Source organism: Mus caroli, unplaced genomic scaffold (genome assembly GCF_978045245.1).
Source record: "Mus caroli unplaced genomic scaffold, Mus_caroli_1 scaffold_6, whole genome shotgun sequence".
NCBI lineage: Eukaryota > Metazoa > Chordata > Mammalia > Rodentia > Muridae > Mus > Mus caroli.
Window position 1 is genome coordinate 15,864,849 of NW_028227261.1, and position 14,878 is coordinate 15,879,726.

Sequence of the window (14,878 nt, forward strand, 5' to 3'; positions counted from 1 at the left end):
CTGGCATTGAACTCACAGAGATCCACCAGTCTCTACCTTCTGAGTGCTGGGATTAAACATGTGGACTGGAGAAATGGCTCAGTGGTTATAAACACTGTCTGTTCTTCCAGAGGTCCTGAGTTCAATTCCCAGCCAGCAACCACATGTTGCTTCACAACCATCTATACTGGGATCTGATGCCCTCTTCTGGTATGCAAGTGTACATGCAGATAGAGCACTCATATATGCAAAGTAAATAAGTCTTTGTAGGGCAACATTTGGAATGTAAATTATTATTATTATTATTATTAGTAGTAGTAGTAGTAGTAAGAATAAGAATAAGAATAAGAATAAGAATAAGAATAAGAATAAGAATAAGAATAAGAATAAGAATAAGAATAAGAATAAGAATAAGAATAAGAATAAGATAAGAATATGTCCGTCACCACACCTTGACCAAACCCTTACAAGTCAGTGGTATGAAATAAAGGTGTTCCCCAGGCATGGCTATAAACAGTGATCTTGTAAGTACAGAAGTTGAAATTCAAAGGTGATGTCTTTTAAAAGTCATTGAGAAGGAGGGGAGAAGGAGGGAGGAGGTGGTAGCTGGAGGTGGTTACAGGAAGAGCAGCTAACATGTGAAGCTGTCCACCAAGTTGAAATTCGACAAGAATTCGACAAGCCCTCACTGGAGCCAGCACCATGGTTTTGTATTTTCAGTTTCTAGATGGTGAGGTGGTAAACCTCCATCCTTTATTTATTCCCTAGCCTATGGTATTCTGTTATAGCGACAGAAAACAGAATACACCACCAAGCATAGAGCAAAACCTCAAAGTCCCTCACATCCCTGGGCTCCTGGGAGTTCCAGGAGATAAATTCTTTAGTTTCTCCTCGATACTAAGTCCACTCCCCCTGGGACAGTAGAAATGGGGTCTTAACTAGATGTCAAAGGTCAGTGGACAGTGCCAAGGGAAACTGAAGGGTCATTTTACGCTCTCCTTTGCTCCGTGTGTGTTAATGTTAGCATGTGTGTGTGTTAATGTTACCATGTGTGTGAGTGCACATGTGTGCGCATCCATATGGGGACCATTAGTTCTACCTGCCTAGCCATTGGATTACAGGTGGGCACCACTGTGCCTGGCTCACTCAAGAGCTCCAGGCTTTCATGGCAAACACTTTACAGATGGAGCTGTCTCCCCTGCCCTGCTGTTTTTACTGAAATCTAGGACTGAAGATATCAGGGTCACACAAACCTGTGACATAACAGCACCCTGATGGTGCTAGGCCTGTGGTGGGGAGGTGCGAACCTGCTGTATGGATAACAGAGATGTGTGGAGAAGGCCTCAGACCCAGTGAGGGCTCCAGTAAGGTGGCATTCTCCTGGTTCCCTGCCAGCCCCGCTCCCAGCGGGCTCCAGGTCACTCACCACCACCACAGGCCTGGATGAAGAAGAGCTTGGGCTTCCCACCCAGGCTGGGCAGCCATTCCTGTTGAAGATGTTCACAATTTTCTCAATGGACATGGAGCATCCATCTGTCCCATAGACAGCACCCAGGAACTGGAGGTGACTGGCCTAGGGGACAAGGTACCTTGGTTACAAAAACACCTCAGTTACAGAAGGCTCTAGGAAGAATTCCAGAGGCCTGACCCAAGGCTTTATGTGGGGAGGACCACAGTCAGAAGGCCCTAAGCGGGGACACCAGATTAACCAAGATGGAGTAGATGGGTCAGCACCTATTCCAAGGGACCCAGACTCACTAACTATGGGAGCCAGGGGGGCTGAGAGCACAGGTCAGCTGTGTCTAGACTGACTGTTTTCATACCACCAGTGCCGGCGTCATCCATACACGTGTACAAAATGCTGATTCCCAGGCTTGCCTAGCCCTCCACAGCCAGCCTTCTGATCCTCCATACCCTCTGAAGCAGCTAAACACAGCGCTGCATTTATCTTGCTGTTGTTCTTGTGCGAGTGTGCATATGGGTGCCCATGTGCATGTCGGGGTCAGAGAACAATTTGTAGGAGGAGTCAGCTCTCTCCAGACACCATGTGGGTTCCAAGTTGCTAGGCTTGGCAGCCATCACCTTTATCAGTTGAGCCATCTCATTGGACCTCAATCCCTTGATTTAAACCTTAAGGATTTGAGGCTGGAGAGGTGGCTCAGTGGTTAAGAGCACTGAATGCTCTTCCAGAGGTCCTGAGTTAAAATCCAAGCAACCACATGCTGGCTCACAACCATCTGTAATGAGATCTGAATGCCCTCTTCTGGTGTGTCTGAAGACAGCTACAGTGTACTTAACATATAATAAAGAGATCTTAGGGCTGGAGCTACAAGGAAGAAAAAAAAAAAAACAAGAAGGATGTGAGAGGAGGGAGAAGGGGCTGAGCCACAATGAATTAGTACATTAGTGTCCAAGCACCAGACGGACCCCAATGTCCTGTGTCCCACCCAATAGGAAAGGGCCTAGAACATTCTCCATGAAACACAGAAGACATCGAGAACCAGGAGAGCTGCTTTGGTTTCTGAACGAGGGTAGAGACAGGCACAGACCAGTCTTACTTCTTCTTTCTCCATCCTGGTCAGAACTTCCCCATCCACCTCCTGTGGGAAGCCATTTCAGAGTGGCAGTTACAGAGTGGCAGTTACAGAGTGGCAGTTACAGAGTGGCAGTTGGCTACTGCTGACCACCACACATACATAGGCAGTAAAGGTTCTTTTGCCAAGGTGAGGTTTTGAGAATTAACCAAAGTTAACCAATCAGATGAGAGACAAGTTAACCAATCAGATGAGAGAGAAGGCCTCTCCTAGGCCTATATAAGCAGCACCAGTTCTGGGCTTGGGGTCTCTTTGCCTCTACAATCAAGCTCTCCCAATAAACGTGTGCAGAAGGATCCTGTTGCAGCGTCGTTCTTCCTGGCCAGTTGGGCACACACAAGAAGTGGTGCCGAAAACCTAGGAAAAGAAACATCTTCAGGCACGAGCGAAGACCCCCTGCTACAGGGAGGATTCAGAACTGCATCTCAGGGAAGGAGCAGTTAATAAAGTGTTCCTGTAAAACAGACTGCTGAGAAGGATCCGGCGTGGATTCAGAACTCTTCAGCTGAGGAACGGTGGTACCAGTAAGTCTCCCAAATTGATCCCCGGGTTAAAGGTGGATAAAAAAGAAAAGAAAAGGGAGGAAAAATAAAAGGAATCAGTGATAATGAAAAGGAAATAGTGAAGAAAAGGGAAAAGAAAGGAAAGGGAAAAAAAGGAAAGGAAAGGGGAAAGGAAAAAGGAAAGGACGGGAAAGGAAGGAAAGAAAGGATCAAGATGATAAGGTTCCCGGTTTTGGGATAAGTTAAGGTTCCCGGCTTTGGGACAAGTTAAGGTTCATGAGTTATGCTTTTTTCTCCCATTGACCCTTTGTGGGTAGGTCTGATAGTTTTGGTCTTGTTTGTTCTGATATATGGACTCTGTTACTGTTTGAAACTTTGTGTCGAGGCAGTCAAGACAGGTCAGAAAATCCTTACAGAGCAACAAGAGAGTATGTCAGAAGAGGAGAAGGGCTTAAAAAGAAAAAAGAAAAAGAAAGGAGACACAGTGTTATCAGGTGGACAGAAAGGACAAAATAAAAGAGCCGAGGTGGAGGAGGAAGGCAAATTAGCTTTTGTGCCCCCTCCCTATGCCTCCTCGGCAGCCGCCTATAAGCAGACCTTCTGTCCAGAGGTTTGGAGAGAGGTTAGATTCTCCTTGCTGGGGTTGTGTTAAGGAAGGGCAGCGACTTTTGCAGGAGTACCAAGAAGGCATATAAGAAACAGAGAGAAATGAAAAAGAAGACGCACACAGAAAAATAAGTAACTTAAGAAATATAAAGAGAGAAAAAGAAAGGAATATAAAATATAAAGATACAAAGGATAATATTAAAAATGAAGAACAAAAAAATTAAGTCAATTTACCCTCCTCTCAAGGACTTTGACTAAAGAGTCAGCCTTCATCAAAGGCTTAAAGATAGCTCTCAGGGAAAGAGGAGTAACTATTAGAAGCAGCCACTGTGCAGAATTCCTAGAAGAAGGAGAAAAAATGAAAATAAGCTATTTCAGAGCCCTCCTAGGGACAGAAGGAAAACGGGAGACGTCCTGCTTCCTCTCTGGCTCCTATGGAGAGATTTTTAGCTCCAGATAGGATATCTGTGTCCCTTTGAGACATCAAGTTCTATTCCTGTCTATTGTCTGGTTTTGGTGCACCAAATTGTCTATATGTCTGTCAACTCATATGTGTATTTGTTTGGATGATTGAATGATTGTTGTTCTGTGTTTCATGTAGAAAAATATAAAAAGCAGTCTCAGTCTGCACAGCAGAAACTGATGAGTTAGCTGCACGGTGGCTGGGACTCAAGTACAGCTGAAAAAGCCCTGCTGAGGGCCAACTGCAAATGGAGCTCTTAAAAGGGCAGGCACCCTTTTGCTTGTAACAGAAAGTTAGCTTAAAATTGGAAACTCAAGGTTAGAGTCATTCTAAACAACATGAACGACCTAAGAAAACAGGTCATATGCAATAGCAGTGTACACAGGGTAGAAAGAGTAGGTTTGAAAAGAAAGCACATATCTTTACAAATAGAAGGAAAAACCTTTCAAGGTATAATGTATACAGGAGCGGATAAAAGCATTCTATCCAGTAAATTACTCTCAGAAAAGCAAGGAAATGATGAAAGGAATGGGATATATACCTGGACTAGGTATTGGAAAAAATTTACAAGGTAGAATTTCACCAGTTAAAGCCACAGAAAAAGCAGATAAGAAAGGGCTGGGATTTTTCTAGGGGCCGCTGAGGAAACTTTGCCCATTCCGTGGCATACGGAGGACGTGGTGAATGGTCCTGCATATACTTCTTCTAAATTTAGCCAATTTTGCAAACAAATGCAAGTGAAACGTATTACTGGGTTGCCCTATAATCCACAGGGCCAAGGCATTATTGAGAGAGCCCATCGTACATTGAAACAATATTTGCGAAAACAAAAAGGGGGGGATAGAGGCTATGATGCCAAAGATGGCTCTATCCCTTACAATATTTACTCTTAATTTTTAAAAATTGGATGATGCTGGAAGATCACCAGCCAAAAGGCACAGACAATGGCCTCAATCACCCAATGAAATTGGTCAAATGGAAAAATGTCCTTGTTAGTAAATGGTATGGCCCGGATCCTATATTAATCAGATCCCAGGGAGTTATTTGTTTTTTTCCTCAGGGTGAAGAAAATCTACTTTGGGTTCCGACGTGAGTGACAAGGACCGTGAAAGATCAAGATGAATCCCAAGATGATCCTGCTATTCTTACTCCTGATGATTGAGACCGGGATAAGTATACCTTTGTGGGCCATAGTAAGATCATGGCCAGTACCTTTACTGGTACATCCCAATTCTTCTACCTAGCCTTTGTTTTTTGCAAAGGAATGTTTTTTGGATGTGCCTTATGCACGACAAACTCCTCAAGAGCCACGGGTGTATAAGAGTACTAGTTTTCATTTAAATCATACACTATGCTTTGTGCATAATGTGGATAAACCTTTTACACCCTGTAGGGTTTTTAAAGAAAAAGATTATCTCTAATTGGGCAGATCAAATTAATACTGCTGACACTATAAGTCAGATAGCAGAAAAATCGTCTGAGGCATTGCTTACCATGAAAAGGGCAGATTCTCATATCGCCTCAGGGTTAGTGTTAGTGAATCAGAGAATGGATATTTTACAACATAACATGGAACAGATGATGGATGTCATACAAATGAGTTGTGTGGCATCCACTCCGCATGTGTGCACTACTCCCGTTAGGTATATTAATGATTCTTTTATTAGAAGTACAGACCTATCGAATGTTCTGAAGGGGAGCTGGTCGCAGGAGCTGGAAAGGTTGCAGGCGAAGCTGCAGATACAGATCCTGAACCTTAATGGAACCAGAGTGGAATCAGTGACCCTTGGAGGCTTTACCTCTTGGCTTACCTCTGCATTTTCTTACTTTAAGGAATGGGTGGGAGTGAATTTGTTTGGTGCTGCCATATGCTGTGGACTGGTGTTCATGCTCTGGTTGGTATGCAAATTCAGAACCCAACAAAAACGTGACAAGGTGATTATAACTCAGGCACTTTTAGCTATTGAAAACCGCACCTCCCCTGAGGTTTGGTTATCTATGCTCAAGAATTAGTTGGCATCTGAGTTCTCTGCTCTTGCACCCCACGGATTTATGGATACATTGCACTGGGATGAGAGAGACTCAACGATCATTGATCAGCCCTTGCACATCACTGAGGTTTCCTCATTGCACGTGATAGGGTGATCATGATTTCCCCACTAATTCATTTTTTGGCTGGCCTCTTTTGTAGAGTTCGCCCTAGGTCATTTAGCAGTTACTGTCACACAGCACTGCGGTATCCAGAGACGGACAACTTTCCTCATGCACAGACCAACCTAAGACACGGGGCCCAGTGGCGATAGGGTTACCCTATGACAGGAAAGGCTGTGACATTAGAGGAAAGACCTAAAACAGGAGCCACGGCAGATGGACATAATTGCACAGGCCTAGACCAGCCTCATTTTATTAAAACAAAAAGGGGGAGATGTGGGAAGCCGTTTCAGAGTGGCAGTTACAGAGTGGCAGTTGCAGAGTGGCAGTTTGCTACTGCTGGCCACCACACATACATAGGCAGTAAAGGTTCTTTTGCCAAGATGAGGTTTTGAGAATTAACCAAAGTTAACCAATCAGATGAGATCAAGTTAACCAATCAGATGAGAGACAAGTTAATCAATCAGATGAGAGACAAGTTAACCAATCAGATGAGAGAGAACGCCTCTCCTAGGCCTATATAAGCAGCACCAGTTCTGGGCTTGGGGTCTCTTCGCCTCTACAATCAAGCTCTCCCAATAAACGTGTGCAGAAGGATCCTGTTGCAGCGTCATTCTTCCTGGCCAGTTGGGCGCGCACAAGAACCTCCCACCCACAAGGGCAACTCCTTAGAGGACCACAGGGCCCTGAAGACACAACAGGAGAGACAAAGGCCTCGCCACTTCCTCTCCAAAGTTAAGGGGGCCATGAAATCAGAAGGGGCAGGGATACTGCAGAGAGGCCTCCTACCTGGCAGCCATGAGAGAGGATGACCACCACAAAGCAGTCCAGGGCACGGTGGTCCTGGTGCCCCATCTCCATTAAAGCCGTGATCATTTTCTAAAAGGGAAGGCTACAGTTAAGGCAGGGGCACCAATGGAGATCTGACTTGCAGGATCCAGCCAAAGGCCACGACACAGCACTCTGCTCCCAATGTTGAAGATGGGACGGACACAGTGGACGTACTGGCACCATTTGGAGGAAAGGGCTATGCTTAGTCTCTGGTGGACATTTAATCCCCACGATAATTATCTCTGTAGAAATAATTACTCTTGCTCATAAACTGGGAAACTGAAGCTTAAGAGGTTAAGTGGCCAGACTTAAGAAAGCCAGACCACAGAACCCCCTCTCGCTCAATGAGATGCTTCAACCAGTTGCCCAAGTCATCGTCAATGGACGCAGAGGCTTCTCGGGGGACAGCGATTATACCTTGGCAGTCAGGTTGTACTTCACCTCCTCCATGAAGCTCAGCCCACGGAAACGGTGTTCAAGTTTGTCATGGTCCACGTTGGATCCGGTGCGTGTGCAGAGCCCCGAGGAAGGGCAGAAGTTCACATTGTTGATGATGAGGCAGTGGCCACAGGGATCCGAATCCAGAGTGTATGCCTGTGCAATAACAGGTTTCTAATGTCATCAGGGCACTCAGTGCACCCCTCAGGAAAGGCCAGGACTCCTGGATCCCACTTACAGGGTCAGGTCTGGAGAGCCAGCACAGGCCATGGGGTCTTCCTGTCCACTGAGGGAGCAGTCTGGACCTCACCCTATATCCCAGTGAGAAAACCCACAGGAACGAATGCCAGGTGTGTGCCGCAGACCTGAGAGAACTGCATGCCATCTTAGTATTTGGGGACGGAAAATCATAACCCAGCCAGGGGCTCCCATTCATAAGCCCAGCCAGGCATGGCAGCGCACACAGTTAATGGCCAACACTTGAATTGCAAAGGTGGGTGGATCTCTGTTTCCAAGACTAGTCTACAAAGAAACACTTTGTCTCAAAAACAAAACAAAACAACTCTTGCCCCCCACTAACCCCACCAAAAAAATCTCCATAAACCAGGGACATTGGGAAGGAATACTGTCATGAATTCAAAGAGATTTTGGGGCTTTATACTGAGTTCTAGGACGTCTTGGACAAAACAATAAACTCTAGTTTTGAAAATACTAAAATGGAGGGCTGGAGAGATGGTGCAGTCACTAAGAGCACCGGCTGCTCTTGCAGAGGACCTCAGTTCAATTTCCAGCGCCACATGGTGGCTCCCAGGCTTCTGTTACGCCAGTTCTAGGAGATGCGACACCCTCTTCTGGCTTCTGGGCACTGCATACATGCGGTGCACACACATACATGTAGGGAGAACACCCAGAGCCGTAAAAATAGTAATGCCAGCCAGGCGTGGTGGTGAACGCCTTTAATCGCAGCACTCGGGAGGCAGAGGCAGGCAGATTTCTGAGTTCGAGGCCAGCCTGGTCTACAGAGTGAGTTCCAGGCCAGCCAGGGCTACACAGAGAAACCCTGTCTCGAAAAAAAAAATAGTAATGCCTTAAAACACCAAACAAGGAGCGGGAGATGGTGACACACACCTTTGATTCCAGGAACTCGGGAGACAGAGGCAGGTAGATCCCTGTGAGGATAGCGTGGTCTACAGAGAGAGTTCATGGGAAACGGGGGCTACATGAAGAAACTCTGTCTTGAACCTTCCCCAACCCCCAAAAAGTAAAAAACAAGCAAAAGAGACAACAACAACAACAACAACAAAAATCAACCCAGACATATTTGCCCAAAGGAATTATACAATACCATGTCACTTGTTGTAGCTGGCCCAGGGCTCAACGCAGGGTCATGTGGTAGGCTCTACCAGAGCAGGCCAGGGCCCAGGCTCTGATCTCCTGAGGCAGTTACCACCCAGGCTCAGGGCCCTTGATCTTCCTCTTCTACAACCTGTTTCAATCCCATGCATCTGAGCACTCCATTTATCTACTCCTCTGTCTGAATTTTCTCCCTAGCACAGGGCTCTGCGGGGTGAGTGGTCTTGTCCCCAGCACATGGGAGGCACTGAGGACATACATGAGGTGAACAGCCTGAGTGGCTTGTCCTGGAGTGGACACCCCAGAGGCAGTAGCCTTTCTTTAGGTTCAAGCTCTGACTTTACAGGAGCAGATGGGTGAAAGAGGACAGAGGGCCCTCTGGGTTCAGGAGCCATGGGGTAGTGGTGACTGGAACCGTACTCCCCAGCCAGGCTTCGGGGACAGACAAACCTTAACCACATGAGGACTCACCATATCTGCATGTCCCCTGATCTTCCCTGGAGCACCTGAGAAAACAGGAGAAAGAAGAACTATGGGTGCTGAGGTTCATCCAAGAAAAGGCAAGGAGATGTAAGGAGAACCCCGTAACAGGGAAATGGGGTCTCCGGAATAGGAGAGTCATGTGACACCGCCAGTATTGGAAAGTGTCTAAGAGTTGCCAAGAATGTTAAACACACTCTTACACCTTTGAAAAGAGCTGGCCAAGAATATTCACTAAGGTCATATTCAAAAGCCACAAACTGGGATTCAGCCCCTCTGGGGGACAGCCTAAAGAGGAGCCAGCTACCTGGATGCCCTGGGAAACATGAAGAGGAAGAAGTTACCCTAAAGCAAACAAGCCAACCAAAGAGATACACAACACATGATTCCATTCATATGAAACTCCAGAGCAGAAAGGACTAAGGGAGGTGGAGGTAAGGGATAGAGTGGTGGCTCACTAGCAGTTCATGCAGACGATCCAGGTTCAAATCCCAGCAAACACATCACAATTCACAATCATCCTTAAGTCCAGTTCCAGGAGATACGGCACCCTATTGTGGACTCTCGGGCACCAGGCATGCATGCAGACACACACACAGACACACACACAGACACACACACAATGTATATATTATAAAAATAATTTATTGTATAAAGTACACAATAAATAAATCTTGGAGAAAGAAAGAAAGAAAGAAAGAAAGAAAGAAAGAAAGAAAGAAAGAAAGAAAGAAAGGAAAGAAAGAAAGAAAGAAAAAAGAACGAAAGAAGGAAGGAAGAGAGAGAGAGAGAGAAAGAAAGAAAGAAAGAAAGAAAGAAAGAAAGAAAGAAAGAAAGAAAGAAAGAAAGAAAGAAAGAAAGAACAGCACAAAAGAACAGCACAAAAGAACAGCAAAGGGCTAGAGACATGGCTCAGTGGTTATCCGCACTGACTGCTCTTCCAAAGGTCCTGAGTTCAATTCCCAGCATCCACATGGTGGCTCAGAACCATCTGTAATGAGATCTGATGCCCTCTTCTGATGTGTCTGAAGACAGGGACAATGTACTCATATACATAAAATAAATAAATCTTTTTTTTTTTTTTTAAAGAGCAGCAAGTTTCAAGCCCAGACTGCTGTCCTAATGAGGCCAACTGATATTCACCAGAGGGAGATGGGCACTGGGTCCCCTGTATTATCTGTCTCCTGTCATGAGGTCACTACACACAGAAATGATTCCAGAACCAATCCTCTTCCTTCTTCCTCGGCCAACAGCACCTGCAGAACTTGAGGATTCTCTACTTTAATGGACTTCAAAAGTTACAGGGTCTGGGCTAGTTTTACGTCAGCTACACACAAGTCAGAGCCGAGAAGAGAAACTCTCAGTGAGAAATGCCGCCATGAGACTGGCCTGTAGGCAAGTCTGTGGTGATTGACAGGGGAAGTCCCGGCCCACTGTGGTTAGTGCCATCCCTGGGCAGGTGGTCCTGATCTGAGTAAGAAAGCAGGCTGAGAAAACCGCAGGGAGCAAGCGTTGCTCCACAGCCTTTGTACAAGTTGCTGCTCCAGCTTCGTGCCTTGTGTTCCTGCCCTGCTAAATCTGTAACTCCAGGCTATTGGCAAAAGGAACAACTACCAGCTAGGAATGAAAAGGACCCGTGGTCTATACCACACCGTGAATCAAATGCAGATATGATGGGTGAAATATACCAAATTCAGCTGAGCTCCCATGGCAGGGTTTCACTTGTAATGATGGTCAAAGACAGGCAAAAGTGACAGATGTAAAGGAGACCAGAACATAGAATGTCCTCTAATGTGACAGTGTAGGTGGCAGCGCCCTGGGCACACATGCCCACCGCTGGCATGTCGTAGTTCCCTACATTCTGTTGCTCTGCCATCTTAGACAAACCATTCCACTTTCCCAGGGTTTGATTCCCGGCTGACAGGGCTGAATCTAACGACATCTGCCCGGCAGGACTGAGGGAGGGACAGAGGGGTATGCTTCATGCAATACAGATGTGTGAAGGCCCGAGGCCTGACAGTCAGCTTCCCCACACCTCCTGTCTGGTGTGGTAATTTCAGACACCCACCAGAAGCCAAAGACCAACCCTGAGCAATAGCCCCATCCCATCTCCCAGAAAAACTGAGAGAAACAAGAAGAATAAAATCTGACTTTTGCTTTTCAGACTGGCTGTCAAAATTACATCTCCTATAGACTGACTGGAATCGTCCGCTCATCCCCTATGAGCCTTCATTAAGACAAATACCACAATTAAATTCTGAGTCTCAATCCAAGCTGTACCCACAGTCACACTCCAATAGCCTCAGTGCACACACCCACCAGACATTCTCTCGATACTCACAGACATCATGAGCTCCGCCAGAACCAATGTCCACCGGCCTGGGTGTTTATGGTCTGAGAACCTCTGGCTTGAGGCGAGCAGGCCAGAGCTCTTCTGGCCCCAGCACCACTGGGGTGAGGTTTCCCAAGGCAGGCTGTGACAGGTCCAGCTTCACAACTCTCTGCTCCTTTGCTGTGAGTCCCATTGGTCCCAGGACCACAGGCAACAGGTGGTCTAGGGGTTTAACAGCCTCTGGATCCTGCTTGGCTGCTTGCCGACCGCTTTGTAAGACTGAAGCCAGGGTGCCTTGGCCTATGTCCTCTAAGCAAGAGATGAAGAAAGGAAGGGCCTGCCACCCTCGGGTCTCAAGGTCTGTGACCAGCTGCATGGCCTGATCCTGCCAAGACCCAGAGCCTGCCTGCTGTTTGGATAGATAACCAGACACTCATTATCCAGGGACTTCCATGTAGCCCTTACCCCACCTCCCGTTTCTCACCTAGCCTCTGCCTCCTGAGTCCTGGCTAACAGGTGTGTGCCACCACCCCTGGAACAAGCCTCTCCTTTCTAACAGTCTGTCACTGCCAACACTAGGTCAGAAACTGCTCTGACCACACTTAGCTGAAGGAAATCAGAGGCTGCTGGTGCCTCCCTGGGCAGTTCAGCTTCTGATCCCTCTTAATATGCCTGTGGTAGGTGGGACAGAACCTAATCCAACAATGCCCTGAGTTCATGTACCTCTGCAAAGCAGAAAGACACCTACTGTAGGTGTCCAGTGCTGTGCTATGTGATAATTAGCCCTACTAAAAGTAGCAAGCCTGTGGTCAGTAGGTTACACAAGGTACTTAAATTTTTCTAAATGTGTTTCTTACATTAAAATAAGAGAATTGAATGTAGACCTCAAGATCTCCAGCATCTTAGTTTTTGAGGAGGGTGAGAACTTGTTAGGAAGTCACACATGGGGTTCGGTGGGATGGTACCACAGTGACTCCTCGCTGCTCCCTCTCAGCAAAACAGCTTTGATTGGATTCACAGGCAGTCCAGCCTTAGTGCTGGGAAAGTGGTCTGGGATGAAGCCTCCTGCCAAGACAAGGATGGCACATGTGCTGCAGTCTCCACCAGTCCCTGCACTACATCCCCTTCCCCACCAAGCTCTGGGTTCTATGGAAGTCACGTGACCACAGGCAAAACAAATCCACTTGTTGGGAAAACTTATCTTAGATGCTCCTGAAATGATCTGGGGCTACAACCACAGAATGGGAAAGAAACTGCCTCGGGGTGGCTTGTTCCCCAGGGGTCCATGTAGCAATGAGGATGGTCATGTTTGGTTGTCAAAACTGGGATTGGTATCTAAGGGGTACAACCAACGATGCTCTGAAGGCTCCTATGATCACTCAGAGTAAAACAGCTGGTGGGGAGGGCATGAGGCTCAGTTGGTAGAGCACGGGCCTGTCAAGCATGAAATGATGGTTTCTGGCTGGAGAGATGGATAAGGGCTGGAGACTGCCTAGCATGTGCAACTCCCCAGGTTCAATTTGAGAGACAGAGGCAAAGACAGAGACTGAGCATATGTGTCCTTCCATTTTGTAGATAGACAACCCTCAGGCAGAGAGCCTGCCGGCTTTGGCCAAGGTCACCCGGCAAGCTCATGCCAAGTGCCAAACTGCTGTTTGTTTGGTGACTTCATCTAGAGAAAACTTATTTGGACCTCCAAGCCAACACCCCGAGAAGAGTGCCACCTGCACCTTGACTTTTAAGGGAAAACTGACCTTGACACTTCCAAAATGGCTGCTTTCATGATCCTTGTGGCCATAAACAAAGGTTCTACCTATTCCAAGGCTGTTAGGGGTCGAGCTAGAACAAAACACCCTCTGACTTCCCGTTCAATAGGATCCCGTACCCCAACACCCCTTACTTTTGCAAAATTCTTGCCCTGAGCTTCCCACCCACACAGAAGTCCCAGAACTGTACCTGAATTCCTTCCTCCCTTCCTCCCTTCCTCCCTTCCTCCCTTCCTCCCTTCCTCCCTTCCTCCCTTCCTCCCTTCCTCCCTTCCTTCCTTCCTTCCTTCCTTCCTTCCTTTCTTCCTTCCTTTCTCCCTCCCTCCCTCCTTCCCTCCCTCCCTTCCTTTTTTCCTTCCTCCCTCCCTCCCTCCCTCCCTTCCTTTTTTCCTTCCTTCCTTCCTTCCTTCCTTCCTTCCTTCCTTCCTTCCTTCTTTCTTCCCTCCCTCCCTCTCTTCCTTCCTTCCTTCCTTCCTTCCTTCCTTCCTTCCATCCTTCCTTCCATCCTTCCTTCCTTCTTTCCTTTTTCTCTCTCTCCTTTCTTTTTTGAGATAGTTTCTCATGTAGCCCAGGCTGAAGACACACAGCATATCATCCTGCCTCCACCTCTGGAGCCCTGGGATCACAGGCCTGTGCCCCCAGGAACTAATGTTCTGCAGTGCTGAGATTCCAATCCAAGGCTTCACTAGGTAAGCCCTCCACTGGCTGAGCTACACCTCCAGCCCCTAGTTTGTATGGATCCTGTGCATTAGCAGTTAGCTTTGAATTGCCACCAATAGCAATGCATTAAGGAAAGAAATAGAAACACTTCCTCTAGGAGTGACTTACCCAAGAGCGAGTCCAGATTTGAATTCTCTATGTGATGCTCTTGGAGGCTTCTGTCCCGTCTGTCTACTGTGCACATCTGAACTTGTGCCTGCCTGGAGGCTGCCTTGTGAATCTGTCTATCTCTGTGTCTGCATCTGTTCCTGTGTGTGAGACAGTCTCTTCTATGTGTTCTGTGCCTGTGTGTCTGTTGCTGGGTGATTGTCTGTCCCTCACAAAGGGCTTTGCTCTGTCTTTATTGAACAGCATAGAAAGCATCACACAGAGGACAAGGCAACAAAAATCAACCAGCATCCTCTCTCTCTCTCTCTCTCTCTCTCTCTCTCTCTCTCTCTCTCTCTCTCTCTCTCTCTCTCTCTCCTTCCTTCCTACCTGCCTTCCTTCCCATCTGCCTTCCTTTTTTTGTTTGTTTGAAACAGGATTTCTCTGTGTAGCCCTGGCTGTCCTGAAATCTACTTTGTAGACCAGGCTGTCCTCTACTGATTGTTTCCGAAGCTGGTCTAATGTTTCTTTCCCAGGAACAAGCATTGTCCTTCTCCCTCTGGTAACACTCAGCG

The 14,878-nt window shown here is 47.0% G+C and overlaps 1 pseudogene; it reads right to left on the minus strand.

Annotated features, from left to right (window-relative positions):
• LOC147004183 (caspase-9-like) overlaps window positions 1-12,043 on the minus strand; it is a 20,122-nt pseudogene extending 8,079 nt beyond the window's left edge.
• Window positions 12,044-14,878: the final 2,835 nt, after the last annotated feature.